We start from the raw sequence: 24,862 nt of genomic DNA, 5'->3' as shown, positions 1-24,862 counted from the left end.
GAGCCCTTTTTGAAGTTTCTACGACAACGCCTTCTATAAACACCTTATATGCCCCCAGGGCATAGCTTACAACCCTTGCCCTGATGGCTGTGAGAGGGTTGTCATCCTCAAAGACATAATTTCCAGAACTTTCTACTACGTTAAAAAAACTGCTATCTCAAAATTTCGATTGGATGTATCCGGGGAAATGGTGTCTTTGAGAGGGAGGTGATTTTGCCTTCGTTTACTGTTAACTGTTAGATGATGCATCAAACCTTCTAATATCCGATAGCATGAACCCTTTTCGATGTGCTTAGAAAAAACTTTCTACGAGAGCCTTACTTGTTTACATGGTATAATTTACTACCTTTGACCTAAGGGTTGGGGGGGGGGGGGTTGTCATTCTCAAAAACCTAATTTCCAGAACTTTCAACTACGTTGAACAAAATGAATATCTCATAACTTTGATTGGATGTGTTTGGAAAAATGATTGGCGTCAGAGGGGGGTTGGTTGCTCTTCAATCAATTTCGACTATTAAAAAGAGCTTTACCCGTTTCAATTTCAAATCGAATGAGCCCTTTTTGAAGTTTCTACGACAACACTTTCTATAAAACCTTATATACCCCCGGGCATAACTTACAACCCTTGCCCTGAGGGCTGTGTGTGTGGGTGGGGGGGTGTCATCCTTAAAGACCTAATTTACAAAACTTTCAACTACGTTGAATAAAATAGCTATCTAAAAATTTTGATTGGACGTGTTTGGGGAAAAGGTGTTAGTGAATGGGGGGTTAGTTGTCCTCCAATCACTTTCGACTATTAAAAAGGGCACTATCCCTTTGAATTTCCAATCATTAGCGTATCCAGGGGGGGGGGCATAGGCCCCCCCCACGAAATGTGTGTTCTTCTTCTTTTTTAATTGCAAATATAGTAAGCTCTAAAATATTCACGGTTTTAAGTTATTTTCAACACCCGTTCCTTTTTAAATTTCTTGTTAAATAGCTATCCATTTCTCCAGCAAGCTTATATAATTATTTTATCATCAAACGTGCAATCGCCTCCCGTAACAGTGTTGCCACTACAAATTTTCCAAACCTGTAAAAAAGTTCTCAGAAACCTGTGAAATTCGTCAAAAAACCTGTGACCACTTTCAGAGCGTGTTCAGATCTTCTTACTACAGTTTAGTTTTGGTACTCCGAAGTAGCAACGCTAGAACGTTACTAGTAAAGATATTTAAACCTGGGAAGATCTGCCTCCGGCGCAAAAACACGTCACGGAAAATCGAGAGGCATGCTACCTAGTGGTCGGTTTCCTGCATAACGTCTGCAGGTATTTCCAGCTTTGACATTAACGCTACCCATAAATTAAATGTAGTGCTTGTTCAATTTCAATAGATTTGAGAAAGATATCGTCATCGAGAATGTCAACTGAGCGAAATTTTATATCGATACCGCTATCTATTTTAGTAAAAAGTAAATAACCAATCATCGAGAATCATTTTCACTTCGACAATTGCATTAGTTATGCGAAAAAGATGGGAGTCGTTGTTCTTCGGTAGCTATTAAGGATCTTTGTGTGCAACAATGTCCGAAAGGCTGTAGCAACCAAATGTCTATGTTGACCGACGATGACCTACATGGTTTAAAAAGTTGAAAATAATATTGTTCAATCCATATGGGAAAACGTGTGATAACTTCCACACGGTTTTCCGCATTGTGTAATTGAACTTTAAGTTCAGACACATAGGATTTTCCTTAAAGACCATATGCAAAAATGTGGCCATAGAAATGATTGGAGGCCATATTAAATATGGGTTGATTATTCGTCTTCATTTCAAAGTTTTTGGCAGCGAAACCTTTTTCTAGGTTTTTGAAACCCAACTGTGAGTTGATTTTAATTCCCAATTTTTTACGGGTGATTCCGGGTCACATCGAATCAAAATTAAAATCACCATATTTAGCTCCGTTTCTTTCAAGTTTATCTGAGATTTCTTAATACGAATTTCAATTCGCTTATATTTATTCTAATTTGTTTAATTCCAATTCTAACTTTGTAATTTTAGATGAATTTTTGTTTGAATTTTAATTATAATTTTAATTCGATATGACCTGAAAACTTTCTTGCTTTTAAGCAAGAACGGCATAGCCTATCAAACAAATTTACTACTGTTTTTTTTTCCTGAATCCAATGAGGGAGTTACCATTTCGTATAACAGTCACAAGGACTAAACGTCATTTCGTCGACAAGGAAAATCCGTCATTTCGTCGACACGTCAACTTTTCGACAGCCATAATATCGACACATCATTTTATCGGCATTCACAATCGCTACCCGTCTCAATGTCAACAACCATAATATCGACACGTCATTTCATCGACAGTTTTCTTAGATGAAATGACGTGTCGATGTTATGGCTGTCGATGTTGTGACGAGTGTTGATTGTTACTGTCGATGAGTTGACGTGTCGATGTTATGACTGTCGACGTTGTGACTGATTTGTGTCGATGAAATGACGGATTTTGTCGATGAAATGACGTTTTTTGGCGATGAAGTGACGGTTAGCGATTGTGACGGATTTTGTCAATGAAATGACGCTTTTAATCGATTAAATGACGGTTTTTGTCGAAGAAATGACGGTTTTGTCGATAAAGTGACGGTTAGCGATTGTGATGGATTTTTGTCAATATCAGTAAAAACTTTAAATGTTAAATAGTTTTCTTTAATAGTTAGAGAGGCTAAGTCCCAAGGTCAAAGCTTAAAAGGAACAGGGACTAAAAAAGGTTGTGGGGTGTACGAGTACCCAAAGGTCTAGCCACGTCTGAACAAAATTATCAACAAAGTAAGATTGGGGGTCCCCCCAGATGTGCTACGCACAAACTCTAATATTATCGTTTTAGTATTTGTTTATGGGAAGGCCGAAATAACATTTATGTGTCACGTGAAGGATAACATATTCCATTGCCAATTTATTCTCCTTTCAAAGTGCCGAGATCGCAGCTTGCAAGTCAGAGATATACAGAGAAAAAACAGGAAGTCAACGGAAGTAATGCCGTGTTTAGACGGACAGGTTTTGCATAAAAAATCGACCGTTTTCCATCGCCATCGCTTTCGAACGTGACCATAAGAAATTGGCCGATTTTTGGAAGAGAAAATGAAATATTCGGAAGCGGCAGTGAGAAATTCAAAGCAAAATATTTCAAAATTGTATCCTTCTTTTTTTTTCGTAATGAATATCTACTGGGTTATAGAGAAGCTTGTACCCTTGAACAAGGGTGATCAAGTCAGTAATCTCGTTTACGTAATCTGACATTTAAAATTTTACTCTCCAATCGGCCGATTTCTTCAAAATTGACGAGTGACTAGGAACTTTCTTCAGAAGAAAGTCGGCCGATTTTTTGTAAAAACGGTCGTTTCTTATCGTAGAATAGTCAATTATAGACAAATAATCCGTCCGTCTAATCACGGCCTAATTACAGATTAGTAGCATAGATCAAAGGTAACTTAACGGAAAGATATTGCACTGACCATTTTGAATGGATCCGAAAAGCGTCAAAAACTCAAAATATCTAATCAATAGATGGTATAGCAAACCATTAATCTATGGTTCGTTCTATAGCTAAACTATGGGAAGTATGACCAAAACGTAGTAAGTGCCGAAGATTTCAATAACAGATGGCTGTTGTCTTTATCCATACTTTTTAGATAAAGTATGGATAAAGTGATGAATATCCAAGCCAGAAACGGCTTTAATTTTGTGTGCCAATGGACTATATGAGAGTGTATTGTTATCTTCTAACGGAATTATCTCTGGCATAGGCCAGTGAAGTCAAATTCTCAAGCCTGCTATCTTTTAAAAATAGGTTCAGTTAGATTCTGACTACAATGGGCATGTATTCAATCAATCCTTTTCTATGTATTTTCTTTTTTCTTAACAGACGTGTGGATTTGTTACTATGTTGCTGGAGCATAGTAAAGAGTGAATATCAGCCTCTTGTTGGCAAAAGTGGCAAAACAGTGCTTTAAAAACAAAATTGGTGCGAAAAAATATTCGAATTATACTAATCCAGGAATCGTGACTATTCAGATTTAACATAAAATTTTCGGTACTTATGCATTAAACATACTCTTTTGGAAACCAATCACGAAAAACCCGCCCATTCAATGGACCGCTATAGAGTAATGCAATGCAAGGCGTGGTTTTCATTGCGTTAACGATATTTAAACTGTTATTTTTTGGGGTTTAGGGGGGAGGTATTTAGGTTAGGTCACGTATTTAATATATGTTATGCTTTGCAATGAAGCTTTAGATTTATGATTATAAGATGTCGTTTCAAAATCACTAAAAATAATCCGAAAATGTGAGCTCAACAAAATTCAACTTTTAGCAGAAAATTAGGTCATATTAAAAATCTTTAGCACAAAAACCTGTGACTTCCTACCGTTCGGCGGCAAAAACCTCTGAACCTGTGACCATAAAGAAAACCTGTGAAGTTTCACAGAAAACCTGTGACCTTGGCAACACAGTCCTGTAATCAAACAAGATGTCAAGAAATTTTTCTCACTATTTAACCCTCGGAGTTATCGCGTGAGGGGAAAGAAAGAAAATAAAGCGACGCCAGCCCAGCATTAAGCATTTCTTAAAGCTTGCAAAAACCAGCAATGACGGTAAGGAGTTTACTACTATTCTGACAATAGTTTGTATTTAGTGGGTTTTGAAGCACGCATGTGTTACTTGTAATTAAATGCAATTCCCAATTTAGATTGAAGACGACCAAATCTAAATTTGGAAATCTTCTCGTAAGAATTTTTCTTAGCTATGATCAATTAAAGGAAACAGTAAAAATGATCATTATTTGGGTGGGATCAAACTTTTTTGAAAATTAATCTTTTTCTAGAGCCCAAAATGGGATTATTAATAGTTCATTCATTTTATATTATATTTCTTGTGTAACTATGAGCATAGTTAATGTTGGAATACCTTCATATTCCCGTATTTCCAGAAACAAAAAATAGAATCCCGAAAAAACGGTAATTTTACCGTTTGAATTGATAATTTAGAGCCGTTCCAGATTTTTTAGCCGTGTATCTAAAATTCAATACTTTTGAGGAGGGGTGGGCAAACTTTGACCTACCAAATAAGTCATGTACGCAAATAATTTAATTAACAAAAGTTAATTGTTTTCAGTTTTTACGAGTTTTACGAGGAAAACGAGTTTTTGCGACCATTAGTAAAATCGGAAGAAAAATGTTCAGATTTTGATTTAATTGCCAAAATTGATGTTTGTTCAGGAACAGCGAGATAAGTAATAAAATGAGTAATTTAACGATTCAAGGGCAATCTTTGAAGCCTTGGAACAGTCGGGTAGAGATCATTTTCTTGGTACTTTACTGTTGAGGTCACACTACATGATGCTCCCACCGAGGGGCTAATAGATGACCTTCGTAGGTGTGCCTTCCTTTGTGCCTCCGGCACACCTGAAACAGCGTGTTACTGGAAGCGAAGGAAGACAGTTTTATCTTTGGCTTATGGAAAGCGTACGGCGCGTTTTTTACGGCGGCAAGCTTTCTCCTCCTGAGAGGTTATCTTTACTTGATCTTATTATTTACTGCGTTTGACATTGGCGATCCTGGGTCCTAAAAGGTGGATATTATACTTTGAACGAAAATTTTAGTACCACAAACCTTTACCATTGCCTAGAGATAAATATGCATTCCCTAGTGCTTCTCATTCGTCGATTCAAACGGCTTGGGCTCGAACAAACTCTCCGACAAACTCTTCTTTTCAAACTCTCCGACATGAATAATCAACCGTGTGAAGATTTTTTTAGGAAGATGCGGTCTCAAACCAGCACTTACACCACTGTAATAAACTTTTCGTTCCTCCAACTTCTACATCGAATTCGTCGATATGAAAGTAAAACGGATTTTGAAGCTCAATATTCTAATGAACAGTTGTCCTTGCCCAAGGCCAAGCGACTTAGATCCATTGGTGTTGTGTCTGTCAGTTCCGATTTTTCTTTGCCCGGGAACGATGAAATCAAGCTCGAGCTAGGGCGAGCTCATATTAAAATCCAGCGAATAATGGAAGCCTTGATACCCGACGACGTACTTTCTGCTTTCGGTCACCAAGTACCGAATGTTCGTCTTTCTGTACTTCACGACAGTGACTCAGACGATGACTCAGAGGAAAATACTCTGTCCGATAAGCAGGAAAAGGCTTCCGCGACTGACACTGAATCGGGCTCGGAAAGTGACGGCATCTTTGAAGATTTGCCAGTGATTGCTCACTTCGTGAAACACCAAGTTGAGAAAAATTGGGTTAGTGAGCCTGTGACAAACATAAAAAATTTTAGTTTTTGTCTTGTCTAGACTTCTGACGGCTCCATAACACCAATAAAAAAATCCAAGCTGTTGTGGCTTCTAAGGGAAAGTTCTGAGACGCTGAGTAGTGACCGAATAAAACGGGAGATGGTCCAGGGCCGACGAGTAGGACTACGTGAGTCGCCACAAACCAATGCAGAGGTCGGTGTGAAATCGGACAATAAATATCTGAGAAACTAGTTATTTTTTTTCAGTTGGTTGCTTTATTTAGCGCTTTTTACTAATAACTCGGTAGTAACAGTTTTTCTGACTGTTGCTTTACAGTTTTCTAATCAGATACCCAAAGGCCTGGGTTTAATACCAAGAAAGTTGGATTTTAAGTACATTCGGGAAAAAGGGATCTGTGTTTCTTCCGGATTCTTTCGTGTCAAAGCACCCGATTACATTTGTTTTAGTACAATAAAGAATCGTATATCGAAGGGTGCGTCATTGCACAGCCACTAAACAGAATAGCATGAACGATAAAAGGGAAAGGGACATGTGAAGACGAAATAAAAGGTTTCTTTTATCGCTGATCAAACCATATTGAAAAGTGCTGCCAAGCGTGACGTCAATTCTTGGGCGGGAAATTCAAATAACGATGAAACGTGGATGCGTAGACACATTTTTTCGGAACTTTGGCGAATTGTTTTGTCCTAAAATATTTGTCATAGATCCTACTAATCCACCAGAACGTTTTCACGTCGAAATAATACTAGGAATATTTACAATCAGTTGCTAGTTACAACTAGAAACGAGTTTCACGGTACTTTGAATTTCGCACCTTGCTTTTTACGTCATCACCGCGCAGCCCTATGTTGTATAACTTAAAAACCGTGTTCCGGGATTTTTTTTGAAATTTCAAGATTTTTTTTTGAAGAAAAATCGGATTTTTATTTTTGAGCTGTCGGCAACGCTGCATGTGTAATAGGAAAAAGTGACACCATCAGTGCCATCGTGGGGTTACCTAGTTTTTGCATGGATATCAACAACTTGCAGTCCTCCGTTCCTCTTATTTAGGTACATATCAGTTGTTTTCAGTCTTGGGGGTTCTTTTCCTTGCCATATAAACCCGTAAATGATTTTTTCCAATTTTTAAAAAATCGCTTTTGAAGGTGCTGAAATATTCGACCGATACCGAATAACAGGCAAGCGGTATATATTTACATTTTGCGCACTTTGGAATATGCCTCCGGCTTGCCTCCGGAGGCATGCCTCCGTGCCTCATGCCTCCAGGTGTCCCTCAAAATGCCCAGTTGTTAACCCCTCGGCTCCAACTAGCGCTTCCGTGTGGAACTGATCACACATTTTTTCATTCGAATTCAACAATATTCAGAGTATTTCAATTTGAAAAGCATATAGATCATATAAAATACACATATTCAGAATGACGGGACATATTCAGCTCTTTTGCTGAATAGGCAATCGTACAGAAAACGCAGCGTTCCCACATTACTAGATTTTGTCTCTAGATCCCATGTTTTGAAGGATTGAAATTTGGCACGCCTGTTGACCTGGGTCTTGTGTCACGCGTAAAAAATTTGGAACCCAAAACTCAGAAACTCGGACTAGCACAATAATTCACGCGTTTTGGTTTTGAAGAATATCATAATGTAGAAAACGGAAATCTAACTTTAAAATATAGATAATATCTTCCGTCCTGCTTTAAGATAATATAGGGTTTGCCCCAAAATAAGCAACTAATCTTTGCACCCTTTTTTGTCTGTTTTTCCAAGAAGCTTTGGATCTAAAGCTGAATTGATATCTCTGTGTTTTTTACTTGCCGTCCATTAAAGACCAAGATCTTTAATAGAACTATGATTAATTATGATTTATCTAATAATTTGTAATTCACACTCTTTTATTCTGTTTTTTTACTTTTTGCTTATTTCTTTTCGTGACTTCATTTCGTCTTTTTAATTTTAGACTTGGATTTTGGCGATGACAGTAGTACCTCTGCTTCTAGTAGTATTGACTATGTTATGAGCGGTGTGGATGCTTCTTGCTCGAAGGACTCAGATATGACCGAATTTCACCAGCCAACTGAACAGGATTCTGTAGACTCGTCCCGTGTTCTTTCAAAGTTAGATATCGGCTTGTATGCCGGAAAACCAGATCAACTCAAAAACCTCTCAGACGAAGAAAAATACAATCTTTTAGCAAGTCACTTCAAGCCGAACCAGAATTTTTCTTTTCATTCGAAATCATTTATTGAAAAGGGAAAAACGAAAGTTCGATCCTTTCAGTACTCTTGGTTACAAACTTTCCCAGAATGGTTGGTCTTCAGTCCATCGTGCATGGGTGTCTTTTGTCCAAAATGCGTTTTATTCGCTTGTCAAGCTGTTGGGAAGGGTAGCCATCAGGTTCAAGGTTCTCTAGTCTCGAAACCATACACAGGACTCAAGGCTTTCCTTTCAGACATGCGGGCGCATCAGAACTCTCGTTGCCACCTTGATTCAATGATTAACACCAAAAGCGTTGTCTCCATTTATGAAAAATGAGCTAGGAGCATTGGGTCTGCTATATCGAGTACAGAGACTTAAACAAAAAAGGAAATTCGAGAAAGTCTAACACCGAGTCTGCGCGCGGTCCTTTTGTGCGGGCGGCATGAATTACTTCTGCAAGGACACAGAGAGGAGAGTAAACTATGCGACAGAACTAACTTAAATGAAGGCATTTTTCGTGTTTTTATGCGTTTAATGGTAGAGAGTGGAGAAAAATGTCTAAAAGAACACTTCGAAAATGGCGCAAAACATGTGCAGTATATATCTCCCGTCATTCAAAACGAACTGATTGATTGTGTCGCATCCATTATTGTTCCTAGCATTGTTAGTGATGTAAATAGTTTAGTAGAATATTGAATATTTGCCAAGAAGACTAAAGACAATTCCAGTATGAAGCAATTAGTTCTTGTAGTCAGATACTACAATGAACTCGTGCTTAACTCGAAGAGCAGTTTCTCGGGTTTTCTGTTTGCGGAAATCTCACCGGCTCTGCAGTAGCGAAACAAATCATCAGCCAATACAGTGCGTTTGGCTTAAAAATGAAGAACTTTGTAGGGGTTGGATGTAATGAGGCCAGCAGCCCGTCAGGCAGTTGTTCTGGTGCACAGGCAGAAATTATAAAAAATTATTCGCAACTGATCTAAACCCATTGTTCCTCACGCAGCTTAAATTTGGCTTTATATAAAACTATTAGGGTAGGACTTGTTAGGTCAACCTTTGCTACTATACAACGGATTATATCATTTTTATCACCTTCACCAAAAAGAACGAATATGTTTGTAGAAGGGTCGCTATCGTTTGTCCTGATAGCCCCGTGAGAAAGCTTGTGAAGTTGTGCGAAACGAGATGGGTGGAGCGTCACGATTGCATTTTAGCTTTTATGTCTTTGTATTGTGCGATTATTTCCGTGCTTGAGGAAATAGTTGGTAGCATACGGTGCGATACAGAAGTTAGTTCAAAAGCGAATGCGTTGGTTTCAGCAGCAACCGAATTTAGTTTTATGTTCACGATGGCTATGCTAGAGTTTGTTAGTGCCATAATGCTCTCTGTCTCTAAGGCGCTGCAAGCCGAAGACTTAGACTTAGTTGAGTGCTGTCGGCATATTAAGCTATGTTCTGATACTTTACTGCAATCAAAACAAAATGATTTTCAAACAATTTTTCGGAAAGCCTATGAGCTTGCACAAGAGGTAAATGTGGCTCCGGCTGTTCCAAGGTCTATCCGCCGAACGTCCATCAACGTTAATGGGTCCATCAAGGTTTTTTATCGCGAGTCATTGTTCAATCCTTACTTTGCTTCACTTATTGAAGAACTTCATCAAAGATTTTTGCACCATCAGGAGGCATCTTTCAAAATCTGAAGGCTTTTGCCAGCTAACAATGAGTCATTAAATATTAATGAATCTGTGAACGCTGTTGCTGTTTACGCGGGATTTTACGGGGGTAGACGTGCGCTCGAATGTGAGTTAGTCCTTTGGAAACAGAAGTGGCTCGGAAAGTCTGAAAAACCATCAACTGTTGCTTCGACTCTTGCGTCATGCGATGCAAGATTTTTCCCCATGCATTAGAAGGCTTTTGACGATTTTTCAGACATTACCAGTGACTACCGCTTCTGCTAAGAAGAGCTTTAGCTGCCTTAAGCGATTAAAAACCTATCTGCGGAGCTCCACGGGCGAGGAGCGTCTGAACGGACTAGCTCACATGACCCTGAACCACGATATCCAGGTCGATGCTGACCAAGTTTTTGATCGATTTGCAGCCAAAAAAGACCGGCGGCTATTACTGTGAGAGGTTAGGTCGTCTTTCGATGCTCTTTTCTCTAAGTGCAGTTGATTCTGTTGTTTAAATTTTAATTATGCTGTATCCTCTGTAAACAACGTTAATATCAATACATTTCTTGCTTTCATGGCTGTTATAATAGGTAGACTGAGGCTCTACCCCTCCGAAACCAAATTCTGGGCAATTGTCTTTGATATAATATTATTTTTTATTTATTTGGTTCTCTAAAACAAGGGTCCCATAGGCAAACATAAGGAATAATGCACTTCTTTATTTTATATTTTCTGAATTCTACCGCTTCGTGGCAGTTCCAAAACAACTACTCGCCCAAAATAGAAACTCTCACTGCTTCTAACTTTTTTCTTCAAACTCTGACTTTGATGGCAAAATATTGTCATCCATTCTCAAACAAAAAAAGTCTACAACTAGAAATACTCATGACAAGTGTGTACTTTTAATTTCTTTACCTAGCTACCCCCCCTAACCCCTGCCTGAAATCTTGTACTATGATAGATAATTTTTTTGCTCACATGACTGCTATAAAAAGGTAGACTGACGGCCCCCCCAAAAAAAACAAAATCCTGGATACGCCACTGTTTCCAATCGAATGCTCCCTTTTTCAAGTTTCTATGACAAAGCTTTCAATAAAAACCATATATGCTCCCAGGGTATAACTTGTAACCCTTGCCCTGAGTGCTTTAAGGGGGAGAGGTTGGCATACTTGAAGACTTCATTCCCAGAACTTTCAACTACGTTGAAAAAAATGGCTATCTCAAAATTTTTATTGGGTGTGTTTGGATAAATGGTGGGCAGGAGAGGGGGGTTAGTTGCCCTCCAATCACTTTCGACTATTAAAAATGGCACTAACCCTTTTCGACTATTTAAAAGAGCACTAGCCATTTCAATTTCCAATCGAATGAGCCCTTTTTGAAGTTTCTACGACAACGCTTTCTATGAAAACCTTATTTGCCCCCAGGGCGTAGCTTACCCTTGCCCTGAGGGCTGTGGTTGGGTTGTCATCCTCAAAGACCTAGTTTCCAGAACTTTCAACTACGTTGAGCAAAATGGCTATCTCAAAATTTTGATTGGATAAATGGTGGGCGTGAGAGGGAGGTTAGTTGCCCTCCGATCACTTTCGACTTTCAAAAAGGGCACTAGCCATTTCAATTTCTAATCGAATGAGCTCCTTTTGAAGTTTCTACGACAACGCTTTCTGTGAAAAGCTTATTTGTCCCCAGGGAATACATTATAACCCTTGCCCTGAGCGCTGTGGGTGGGTTGTCCTCCTCAAAGACCTAGTTTCCAGAACTTTCAACTACGTTGAACAAATTGGCTATCTAACAATTTTGATTGTATGGGTTTGGGGAAAAGGTGGGAATGAGAGGGGGCTAGTTGCCCTTCAATCACTTTCGACTATTACAAAGGGCAGTAGCCCTTTCAATTTCCAATTGAATGAGCCCTTTTTGAAGTTTCTACAACATCGCTTTCTATAAAAACATTGCATGCCCCAAGGGCATAACTTACAACCCTTGCCCTGAGGGCTGTGGGGGGGGGGGGGGTCATCCTTAAAAACCTAATTTCCAAAATATATTTCCTAATTTCCATAAATTAAAATCCTTACCCTGTGGGTTTCGAAGAAGTATCCCCCTCTTTATCTTATTCTCTGTTTTTTGTGTCGTTTTTAAGTGTCTCCGTTCTTTACTTATGCAGGGCAATGACTCTGACTATGATCTGTGCGTTAGCTTTTTATATAGGCCTTATTTGCCCCCAGGGCTCAACTTACATACCTTGCACCGGGGGCTCTGAGGGGATTATCATCTTAAAAAGACTTAATTTTAATAATTGCCCTCAAATCACTTACGACTGTTAAAAAGGGTACTAGCCGTTTGAATTTCAAATTGAGTGAGCCCTTTTTCATGTTTTTACGACAAAGATTTCAATAGCAGGACACCCTGTGGGGGGAGTGTCCTGCTCAAAGGTATAATTTCCTGAATTTTAAACTACGTGGAACAAAATGGCTATCTCAAAGTTTTGACTGGATGTGTTTGGGGAAATAGTGGGCGTGGAAGGGGTGTTAGTTGCCTTCCAATCACTTTCAACTATTAAAAAGGGCACTAGCCATTTCAATTTCTAATTGAATGAGCCCTTTTTGAAGGTTGTACGACAATGCGTTCTATAAAAACCTTATATGCCCCCAGGGCATAACTTACAACCCTTGCCCTGAGTGCTGTGGGGGAGAGTCCTCCTCAAAAACATAATTTCTATTTGGAAATCAACTACGCTGAAAAAAATGGTCATTTCAAATTTTTGATTGGCTTTGTTTCGGGAACTGGTGGGCGTGGACGGGGTTTTCGTTGCCTTTCAATCATTTTCAACTATGAAAAAGGACACAAGCAACTCCAATTTACAATGGAATGGGCCTTTTTCGAAGTTTCTACGACAAGTTCTTCGACACGAATTGCCCTGATCTAAAGGAAAAAAACAATAAATAATACATCATGCCAACATCATTCTTATATGCCCCCAGGGCATAACTTAAAACCCTTGCCCTGGGGGTTGTGGGGAATTGTACATCTCAAAAATATATGTTCTATCTGGAAATGAACTACGCTGAACAAAATGGCAATCTAAAATTTTGATTGGAGCTGTTTGAGTAAATGGTGGGTGTGGAAGGGGTGTTAATTGGCTTCCAATCACTTTCGACTATTATAAAGGGCACAAGCCACTCCAATTTCCAATCGAATGAGCCCTTTTCGAAGTTTCTACAACAACTCCTTTGATACGAAGTGCCCTGGTATGGAAAAAAAAATAAAAAATAAAAACAATAATACATTGTGCCAACATTGTTCTTTACTTAGGCAGCGCGATTGCGCTGTCTATGATTGTGAAAGCTTTTTAAAATATTGTGTCAGGCAACAGTAAAAAAATTTGGAGATGCTGCCCTAAGTGAATAAAGCTTTCAAAAACAGTCAAGCTACATCCCGATATTTTCATTAAGTGGTTTTACTTCAGTCATTTTCTTTGAATTCTTTATTAAATTAACCCCTCAAAAATGGCATCAGATCAAAATGAAAAGTGTACCATTGGAATCAGCATGGTGGAAAACCTCTTTCAGAGAAATTACAGCCCCCATCCTTGAACAACAAAGAAAATTGCTTTTTTGCATCGGTAGCACTGATCTGTCTCCCTTTTTTCTTTTTCTTTTTCTAGCAGGGCTAGGGGGTGGCCAGGGCATCATAGAGAGATGTATAATAGCTCATTCAAAAGGGAATTAAATTTGTAAGTGCCGTTTTTAAGTGACCAAAAACACTAGAGGTCAACTAGCCCTCTCCATATAGACGCCCTCCCCCCCAAAGTCATCCAATCAAAATTTTGATATAGCCATTTTGTTCAGCGTAGTTCAAAGATCCAATATCTACGGTTTTAGTGATGATATGACAATATCGCCTGTATCCTGTCTCTGTATGATGGGCATATTGCCTGTATCTTAGACAAATTTTTAGTAGCTCATAAAAAATATTGCTCATACATACGTCCTTCCTTGCTATAAATTTCACCATCAGCAAGTTCCAAATCGTGGTTGCAGCAGTAGCTGCAACCTAACCTAACCTGACAAAAAAACACTTTTGGTGTCACTTCTTAAGTAGATAATGCAAAGATTACAAACATAAATAAAATCTACAAACAAATTCACTGAAATGAATTTACATCAATTTTTTATGTAATTATCTTAACTTTTAGTTACTATGTGCTGTGTTTTGTTCTTTACTAGATTTTCAGCTATGTCTGATCAAACTAGCATAGGCCCCATTTATATTGAACTGTATTGGTCCATTATGTAACTCTTTTTTGATATTGTCTCAAACTGTATATTCATTCATAATGTATAAGTGTTGGTGGCTCAGTAGAGTGTAGGCCTTGTATTCCCAAGGCATCGAGTTTGAACCTCAGACGGGGTAACTTTTTCTGTTAATTATATATGGATGATGCAGGTTTCTAGGAAAGTAATAAGGTTTTATTAAACTTTTAGTCTCCTAGTAACATTCCGTTATTATAAGCTTTACTATTTGTTCTTACTTTAACTAGCTGTGGAAAAAAGAAAAACCAAAATACAATAATTAAGTGGTACTTGTTCATTATTCAGTATACCCTCAAGAAAAGAAGTTGCGCTTTTTACTGTGGCTACTGTAGAATAGTCAAGAGTCTCCAATGGTAGAATATTGAGCATAGCTTTTACATGAAAATGCAGTTTTTTTTTGTAAAAAGTTATACTAGTTGCCCTCCAGTTTTTTTGGTCACTTAAAAAGGGCACTATAACTTTTAATTTTCATTTGAATGAGCCGTCTCGTGACATTCTAGGACCACTGGGTTGATATGATCACCCCTGTGAAAAAGAAAAAACAAATAAACATGCATCCGTGATCTTTCTTCTGTCAAAAAATACAAAATTCTACATTTTTGCAGATAAGAGCTTGAAACCTGTACAGTAAGGTTCTCTGATACACTGAATCTGGTGGTGATTTTCATTTAGATTCTATGACTTTTAGGGGGTGTTTCTTACCACAAACTGTTTGAAAAGCTTGGAAGTATAAAATAATCTCATCATTGTAATAATTATGGTCCAAAACCCTTAACCGGAGGTTTGGAACAACACCTCCCGTATGTTCTTCCTCTAAGCCCCCTTAGTAAACTACGTACTTAAGATAAAAAAACTAATACATTAAATCAGATGATTATTTGAGGCGTGGTTCTGTTAGTATAGTGTTGGACTTCAAATTAGAGTATCTTGGGTTCAACTCATAATTGTTTTTTTTTATTTTTTTTTTCAATCATGGTTTTGTCCCCTTCTATATGACCATTTTCAGATAATTTCAAATTTTTATAAATGTGATGCACTCATTTTTTAAAGCATGTCCTGGGAAGGTACTTTGTCAAGCATTTTGATTCTAAGGAGAAACTAAATTTCACCTGGAGAGGGGGGGCTAAGGTCTGGGAGAAAACTGCGGTCTGAGAAAGGCAGTTGCTCCCTCTGTCCCATGGGAAATTATGTTCCTGCCCCAACCCCTTGCAACTTAGTGGTTGGAGAAGTGTAAGCATGGGGCTCTGGAAACACTCAAAGTTGTATATTAAAAGAAGGATTACTTGTTGTTATACTTACTTATTCAAATTATTTACTTGACAATGTGCTGTAATATTCTCCCCATATGGAAGTTTGTGCATCCAAAGAAGCAGAAAAACAAATGAAAACAGTTTTGTAGGAGAATTCAAGTAATTTTTCTCAAATATTTTAAAATGAAAACAAACTTAGTTTATAATACCATTTATTGTGCCTGCACAAGAAATGATCCTTTTGGAGATTTTGATTCATTTGTAAGTAATGAATGGCTTTTATATTTAGGGACAGGTCAAATAACTCCCTAAGCCTAAAGGCACATTTCTGTTGAGCTAGCAAAATTTCCCATGAGCATGTCAATATGCAAACCTGTCCACTTAGTTAACCTTTTGTGTTGAAGCTAGTTGCCTGGAGCTACTTTCTTAAGTGCTACTAATTTTAATTTTTTTAAACAAATGATTAAAGGTCTATTCCTTTAAAAAAAATACAAAAAATGACACTGTTTTTCCCTAGATTGGAGGTGATTAGAAACTTTATATAAAAAAAAAAAATAAGTTTTGAACTGAAACTAAGGAGCAACATTAAAACTTATAACGAGAAAAAATCATTCCGTATATACAAAAAAGATCATGGCAGTGTTGTTTCTAAACTAAATTGCAATAAAAAACGAGCAACGATTAATTTAAAAAAACAAAATTTTTCCAAGGGAAGTAAAGAGCAATGTTGAAACTAAAAACAAACAAAAATTATTACTTCACAGCCTAGCTTATCTAACATATATATCAATAAGACTAGTGCAAATAAATGAACTGGTGATATTTCCCTATGTTTGTAGGATTACAGAAAACTAGCACTTAATTGAAAACACAAAACAATATAAGAGTTTTGGTACTCTAAAAATAAATATTTAAGGGCATTTTTAACAGTCATTTTGGATCTGAAAAAGAATATTCATGATTATTTTGTAGACAAGTTTGAAGTAAAGGAATCTTATTAGTATTACAACTACAGGCTCACTTTAAAATTTGTATAATAACTTGAAATTCTCTGTTTTACAGAGAGAAATAACTGGATCTCCAAAGTCCATATTATGGTTGATATGTTCTTCATTTCAAGTAATACTAGGTGAGAACAAGATGTTACCTGATTAATCAATCCATTATTTTTTATGCTGTTAAATGACTGTAAACTTATTATTTTTATGCCTAAGTTTTTAAGATAATTTTAATTTTATACTGAAACTTACTGATATCACAGCTCATGTAATACTACAAAAAGCATTGTAGAGTAGTTTGTTGTTGTGAGGCTACATATTTACTTTTGACTCCTAAATTAGTATTTTAGTTTTTTACACTTGGCTTTTGTGTTTTCAGTAAAATGCTAGTTTTCTGTAATCCTATAAACATTGAGAAATATCACCAGTTGATTTATTGCACTAGTTTTATTGACATATGTTAGATAGGCTGTCAAGTAATAATTTTGTTTGTTTTAAGTTTCAACTTCACTCTTTACTTCCCTTGGAAAAACTTTGTTTATATAAATTAATTATAAAGTAAGAATTGTTTTGTAACTTCAAACTGTACAAATTTTTTACCCATATCCATGGGTGCCCATATGGGGAGGGGGGCTGATTGATGCTGCCTTATATTTTATATTTTTGTTTTTAGATTTCTATTATACAGCATTGGAAGTGCCAATTAGACCAGGTAAGCCCCCACCCCCAAACAAAAAAATTTCAGCTTATGGGTGACCATGCCCTCAGCCCCCTAATGTGGAAATATATAGCCCAAATCATATATTTCCTATCTATTCTGTCAATTGTCTTTGTCTTGTCTCATGCTAAGATGAAAGAAACTAACAGAGAAACCAGTTTGTTCTTGACTTTTAAACAGTATAAACTTGAGTGTTTGCCATATAACACATTAGCACCCCCTTGTGTCTCAAAATAGCAACCATGGCAAAAATGGAACAGCTATTTCACCTAGACTATGCTGATTCTAGCATTGGCATCAATTCACAAAAATTTAGGGGGGAAGACAAAATTTAGTTTACAATATCTATGGGAGACAAATCTGTTTATTTTTTAATTGTCTTAATTAGGCTAAAAGTTATTTTTCAAAATCTAAGGAAACAAAAAATATTTGTCCTCTGTAATATTTGCTACTATGATTAAATTTTGCTACTATTATAAATTTTTCATTATTCATATTATTGACCTATGAATAAAGTAAAGATACCACTTGATGCCTTCTTTTATGCTCTTTCCGAATATAATAATCAATTTTGTTGGAAATGAATTTTATCCCCCACCCCTATATATACAAGTCCAGGGTATATATTAGCACAGTAGGGGGTGGGGATTTTAAACTTACCTCTCATTTACACAAGAAATAAAATTTACTCCCACCCCCCTAATGTGCAAATATATACCCTGAATTGGTAGGGTATATACAAATCTTTGAATTAGCCAACCAACCAACCAGTGTTTTAAGCCCAGGAGTCCAGCTGGACATAAGGAAACATATTAAGAAAACATTTCTGACTCTATTTATGTGAATAGAGTGAGTTCTGTCAAGACCTTAAAACCCTTTGTCTCCATAGATATGATTTTGTTTAAAGGGTGGTATAGTTGAGTCACTCTCAGGTTTGCCCGGATCCCGTTTTTTCCTATATATTTATATATTTTTATTTATTTTTTTTATTTATTATTTATGGAATGGCGGCAGGAAATTTTGGAGTATGTGATGTGAAGTATTGATAATTGGTTATTGTGACCAGGAGCCGGTGATTGTAGGATTTTCATTTTTTCTTCTTTTTCTCTTTTTTTTCTCTCTTGTATGTTATTATAGTGTTAATTTTAAGAGGGTAAATGCTTCCGAACAAGCGTTAGCTTCTGGAATGTAAATTGTTTTTTTTTGTGTTGTGTTGTTTTTGGAATAAAACCTTATCTAATCTAATCTATAATATGCAGAATAATCCTAGTTAACACATTCCGCAGGGGGAGAGCCTTTATCTTCACATCTTTCCTTGGTTTTCCAGTTTTTCTAACAAATTTATGAATTTCTTAGAACCTATATATTCACAGAATATATACCCCCACCCCCCGCATGTGCAAATATATACCTAGAATTGCATCCTCAATCTAAATATAATGTCCATTTGCATTGCAAATGAACTTTACTCCCATATTAGCCATGTGGTGGATGTCCTCAAGTGGTATGTTTACTTTATTTGTAAGTCAATAATATGAATAACAAAAACTTTACCAGATAATACCACCTCTTGTCCCCTAATTTGGCCAGATAAAGCCCTAGGCTTCATTCAAAAGTTCACTAGGCTAGAAAACCCAAAAATCCTTATTAGATAATATATATAAAATTTTATTAGGCCAATCAGATTTTCTTGGTTCCTTCTGAATTAATTCATGTTTTTTACTTGTTTTAGAAACTATCCAAGGCTAATATGTTTACCTTTAATAGGCCTTTTGATATGCAGGAGTATGTTTATATAGTGATTAATAATGATAGCTTGCCAATTAATAGAGATGAGACCATCATTAGCTTACAAGTATGAAAAGCTATGGATAGGCTGAATACATTAGCCTACTTAGGGATAGCTTATATTTCCCCATTGAGGGAGAATTGCCACGGTATTCACCACTATATTTGAAAAGATGATGACTGGGAGTATAATAGTACCCTTTGGTTGTTACACAACTATTAGCCTATGAGGTGTGATTATAGCCTAGCGTTTCCTTCACAGAAGGGATCTCGGCCAGCTTTTGCATGAGGCTTGGTTTGAAAAAAGGCGAAATTATTAATGACTCAAACATAGATGGTATAATAAGCAATGAAGTTTTCTTTCTTATTAAAAAAAAAGTTTCCTGACATAGGAAAAATAGTTGCCTACAATATTGTTCTTCATATTGTCTGAATTTTCCAATGTATTCTCTTTCTTCTAATGGTTTGTAAGAAAACCAAAAAAAAATCTCAGTTTTGAGAATTTACCAAATTTGCTTTGAGCGATTAAGTCGCAAGTGATTGACTGCATCGGGACGCACATGAGATGCATCGGGCGTAAGTACCATTTTCCTTTTTGATTTTGTATAACATTAAATAATAAAAAAACAAGTTTTTTAACTGAAAGTAAGGAGCAACTTTAAAACTTAAAACAAACCGAAATTATTCTGTATTTCAAAGGGGCTGTCCCTTTCTCAACGCCTAGCTCTTTAGGCTAAAATTTTTATTGTTTTAAGAAGTAGAGTTGTGATAAAGCGTCAAACTTCAGCATAAAGAGCGAGGCGTTGAGGAGGGGCCCTTTCATATATGGAATATTTTTTTTTCGTTCTAAGTTTTAATTTCGCTCCTTACTTTCACTTAAAACAAGTTTTTTTTTTTATTTTTTTAAATTCTGAACGTTTTTAAACTAATACAGGTTCAAATTTGCCTCACCGTACATGGAAAATAAAAACAAAATCTGTAAATTGATTTTTGAAAATTTATTCCGGATATGAAGGTTTGCCCCCTTCTCAATACCTTGCTCTTTACGCTAAAGCTGTTAGCACTTTTGAAAAAGCTTCCTATTCTAATTAAACATCCCCCGTGTTTCAATTTTAGTAAATAGCCAAACTTTAGAGTAAAGAGTAAGGTATTGAGGAGGGGGCAACCCTTCATATAAGAAATAATTTCTGTTCGTTTTTCAGATAATGCCGGTAAAGCTGGCTCACCCTCTATGAAATATAACCCTCCCCCTCACGGAAAACTCCGTGGAAATTTCATCCTTCATAAATTGCACTCCCCCCACCCTCCCCCTCAAATTCCCTCCAGACAGTTCCATCCTCGCTGAGAATCCCCTCGCCAAGTATAATTGCTTGTGGATGATTCACCCTGAAAAATCCATCTTAGCATTTTTTCATTTGAACAAGACTTTAATCTCTAATCGGTTTCTCGATCACTCCAGAAATGCCCCCTTCCGTGGAAATTATTTCCCAGAAAACAAAACACTCTCAAAAAGCCTCTGGATACTTCTCAAGGAACATCTTCACATTAAAAAATTGGCAAAGAGAATGTAAAACGATAAAAAGAAATTTCGTATAGAAACTCTATCAAAACCCCCCAGTGTAACATTTCCCGTGGATTATTCATTCCACCGAAATTTGCCTCTCCAAGACAGATTCTCCCCATAGAAATCCACCCCAAGCACGACATCCCTCCCAACACAAAAATGGCTGCATACTTCCCAATAACCAATACGATCAGAGGCAACGCTATAATTTTACCTATAGTAAAGGCCATACGGCTCCAATGTTTTATTAATTTTTTTCCAAAAGCACTTCAAATGGAAGGAATCGTCCCATAATTTTCGGAAGGGGCTCATTTGATTGGAAATCGGAACTTCTAGTGCCCTTGTAAAAGTCAAAAGTGATTGGAGGGCAACTAGCCCTCCGCCACGCCCTTTTTTCCCAAATGCACCCGATAAAAATTTTGAGATAGCCATTTGTTAAAAATAGTTCAAAGATTATATTTAACAAACACCAGTGTAAACACAATCCCCCAGGGCCCGGAAGCCAGGTGCTGTAAGTTTTGCCCTGGGGGCATAAATGTTTTTTATGGAAGAGATGCTCGTATAAACTTCAAAGAGGGCTCATTTGATTGGAAACTGAAGTTAATAGTTCAGTCTTTAAGAGTAAAAAGAGAACAGAGGGCAACAAGCCCTCCCCCAACGCTCTTTTTTCCTCAAACCCATCCGATAAGAACTTTAAAACAGCCATGTTTTAAAAATAGTTCAAGAACCATATAACGAAAACTCTGGGGTCGACACAAACCCCCACCAAGGCCTGGGAACAGGCGTTGTAAGTTATGCCCTGGGGGCATTTATAATTCTTATAGAAGGTCTTCTTGTTTTTTTTATTATTATTATAGTTAATTAAGTCCGATTTCTAACAACGATATCTACTAAGCTTCAAACTTTTGTTGTTTTTTTTTAAGTTTTTGAATTGTTGTAATCCCTTGTTAAAACATATACAAATATTTTTTCCATTTCCAGCCGCCGGGCCCTGGCACTTAGCACGCGACAGGCTTCTATATATAGATTCTCACTGTCGCTTGCCTTCTAACCGCAGACAATTTGCTGACTTTTCATACTACATTCTTTTCAAAGATATTTGATTATTAAAGCAAGTCCAATTTCTAACAACGATATCTACTAAACTTCAAACTTTTTTTACTATTTTTGAATTGTTGTAATCCACTTGTTAAAATATATACAGATATTTTTGCAACTACCAGTTTTTTGCTCTTTGCGCAATTTAATGTCTTTTCATACTCTATCTTTTCAAAGATATTTGATTATTTAAGTAAGTTCAATTTCTAATCACGATTTCTACTAAACTTCAAACTTTTGGTTTTGAAGATTTAAATATATACAAATATTTTTGCGATTACCAGTTTTTTGCTCTTTCCGCAATTTAACGTCTTTTCATACTGTTGTCTGTTCATAGATGTTTGATCGTTGAAGCAAGTCTGATTTCTAACAGTAATGTATGCTGGGCTTCAAATTTTTGGTTTTTTTATTTAAGGTTTTTGAATTGTCGTAATACCTCGTCAAAATATAGAATAATTCATTTGTAAAATTTGCAAATGTTCATTTTTTGGGCTTTCCTAATGAAGTTGTATAACTGGCTGTGTTTAAAAAGATTTTCCTTTTTAAGGTTTTTGAACTGCTATAATTCCTTGTTAAAACATATGTAAATATTTCTGCAATTACTAGTTTTTGCTCTTTACGCAATTAAATGTCTTTTCATACTGCTGTCTTTTCAAAAATATTTGATTATTGACTCTGGTCCGATTTCGAACAACAATATGTACTAATCTTCAAACTTTTGGTTTCCTTTTTTAAGCTTTTTGAATTGTTGTAATCCCTTGTCAAAATATCGAATCTTCATTTGTAATAATTACAAATTTTAGTGTTTTTAGCCTTTCTACTGACATTATATAGCTGGTTGCGTTCAAACCTGTAAGCAGGGCTTCCACTTTTGAATCTTGAAAATCGGAGGTAAGTTTTAAGAACTCGGGGAGTTGTCGGGGAAAAAACAAAATGGAATTTCGATGCGAAAATTTGGGAACCAAAATTGGTTTTAGCTTCGTTTTCAGGCTCAAGTAGGGCTTGGATTCAAGTAGTAAAGAATCAGTCAGGCACAGGCACTACTATCAGCTCACAAGTGGTATACTAGAGTAAGTGCCAATATCAGGAGAAAATATAATGAAGTATATTATAAAATGGATTCAAAGCAATCATTTTTTTATTTTTATGATAATATTCTATATGTCCTTATTTCTAAAAAAAATTTTCATGCAGTACTTTATTATGTTTCCATTATTTTAGGATATGATAGCAAGTCAAACGTTTACAATGTGTATTAAAAAGTCGGAGGTGTAAGAAAAGTAATTTTTTTACATAGATACTACTAGCGGGATCATAGGGGATATATTAGAAACTAAGATAGGTTAACAGAGCTTTTACCAAGTCTGAGAGAGATGAGCTGAATTATTTTCTCCAAAATTCCCATAGACAAGCAAACACCCGCCCAGACACACAGACACAGACAGTGAGCGAGACAAAAAACACAGATTTAGACATACAAATAGACAAAGACACACGCTGGGATCAGCAAACATCTGCCCAGAAACACAAACCCAGAGAGTGAGAGACAAAAACGCATAGAAGTAGTCAGAATCAGACCTACAAACTGACTAAGACAGATACTGTGACAAGCAAACACGTGCCCAGACACACGGGCACAGAGAAAGAGAGAGAGAGAAGGAGAGAGAGAGAGAGAGAGTGAGAGAGAGAGCGAGAGAGAGAAAAAAAACACATACAAACAGGTACTTTCAAACGTAAAAACAGAGAAAGAAATGCACTGGTACAAGCAAATACCCACCCAGGCACAAAGACTGAGGATAAAAAAAACACAAACAAACACATAGATTCAGACACACCAACAGACAAATTCAGACACTAGGACAAGCAAACACAAACACAGACTCACAGTAACAGAGAGTGGGAGAGACAAAAACACGTACAAACACACAGACTCAGACATACAAACAGACAAAGACAGACACATGGACAGGCAAGCACCCGCCCAAGCACACAGACACAGAGTAAGAGAGACAAAAATACGTAGAAACACACAAATTCAGACATACAAGCAACAGAGTGAAAGAGAGAAAAAACAAATACAAACATACAGATTCAGACATACAAACATAAAAGGACAGACACAAGGGCAAGCAAACACCCACCCAGACAAACATGCTCAGAGAGTGAGAGAGACGAAAACACATGCAACCACAGACATTCAGATATACAAAAAGACAAAGACTGACACTCGGACAAGCAAACACCTGCCCAGACACACAAGGCTAGAGAGTGAGATAGACAAAAACACATACAAACACACAGATTCTGACATACAAACAGACAAAGACAGACACTAGGACAAACAAACACCCACCCAGACACACAAGCACAGAGAGTGAGAGAGATAAAAACAAATACAAACTCACAGATTCAGACATACAAACAAACAATGACATAAACTGAAAACAAGCAAACTCCTTCCCAGACACACAGGCACAGTGAGTGAGAGAGACAAAACAAATACAAACACACAGATTCAGACAAACAAACAGACAAAGACGGACACGGGGACAAGCAAACACCCCCCCCCCCCCTCAAACACGCAGGCATAGTGAGAGAGCAAGAGAGACAAAAACACAAACAAACATACAGATTTAGACATACAAACAGACAAAGTCAGACACTGGGACAAGAAAACACCCGCCCTGACACAATAGCATAGAAAGTGAGAGAGATAAAAACAAATACAAACACACAGATTCAGACAAACAAACAGAGAAAGACAGACACTGGGACTAGAAAACACCCACCCAGAAACACTAGCTTAGAGAGTGAGAGAGATAAAATAAAATACAAACACACAGATTCAGACATACAAACAAACAATAACAAACACTGGAAACAAGCAAACACCCACCTAGACAAACAGGCACAGTGAGTGAAAGAGACAAAATCAAATAAAAACACACATATTCAGACATACAAACAG

The 24,862-nt window shown here is 36.9% G+C and overlaps 2 protein-coding genes across 2 annotated transcripts in view; one reads left to right on the top strand and one right to left on the bottom strand.

Annotated features, from left to right (window-relative positions):
- The window catches only part of LOC148950600 (ribosomal oxygenase 1-like), a 64,658-nt gene extending 44,997 nt beyond the window's left edge, over nucleotides 1-19,661 (bottom strand). The window contains exon 1 of the mRNA XM_089091900.1: nucleotides 19,642-19,661. The gene's annotated coding sequence lies outside the window, so the exon portion shown is untranslated. The remainder of the gene's footprint in view (nucleotides 1-19,641) is intronic.
- Nucleotides 19,662-19,736: 75 nt separating this feature from the next.
- DAAM (disheveled-associated activator of morphogenesis-like protein) overlaps nucleotides 19,737-24,862 on the top strand; it is a 259,934-nt gene continuing 254,808 nt past the window's right edge. Inside the window, exon 1 of the mRNA XM_089092501.1 lies at nucleotides 19,737-19,808. The gene's annotated coding sequence lies outside the window, so the exon portion shown is untranslated. The remainder of the gene's footprint in view (nucleotides 19,809-24,862) is intronic.

Source organism: Artemia sp. Qi Xiang Cuo, chromosome 7 (assembly GCF_049724085.1).
Source record: "Artemia sp. Qi Xiang Cuo chromosome 7, ASM4972408v1, whole genome shotgun sequence".
Lineage (NCBI taxonomy): Eukaryota > Metazoa > Arthropoda > Branchiopoda > Anostraca > Artemiidae > Artemia > Artemia sp. Qi Xiang Cuo.
This window is presented reverse-complemented; position numbering and strand designations above follow the sequence as displayed.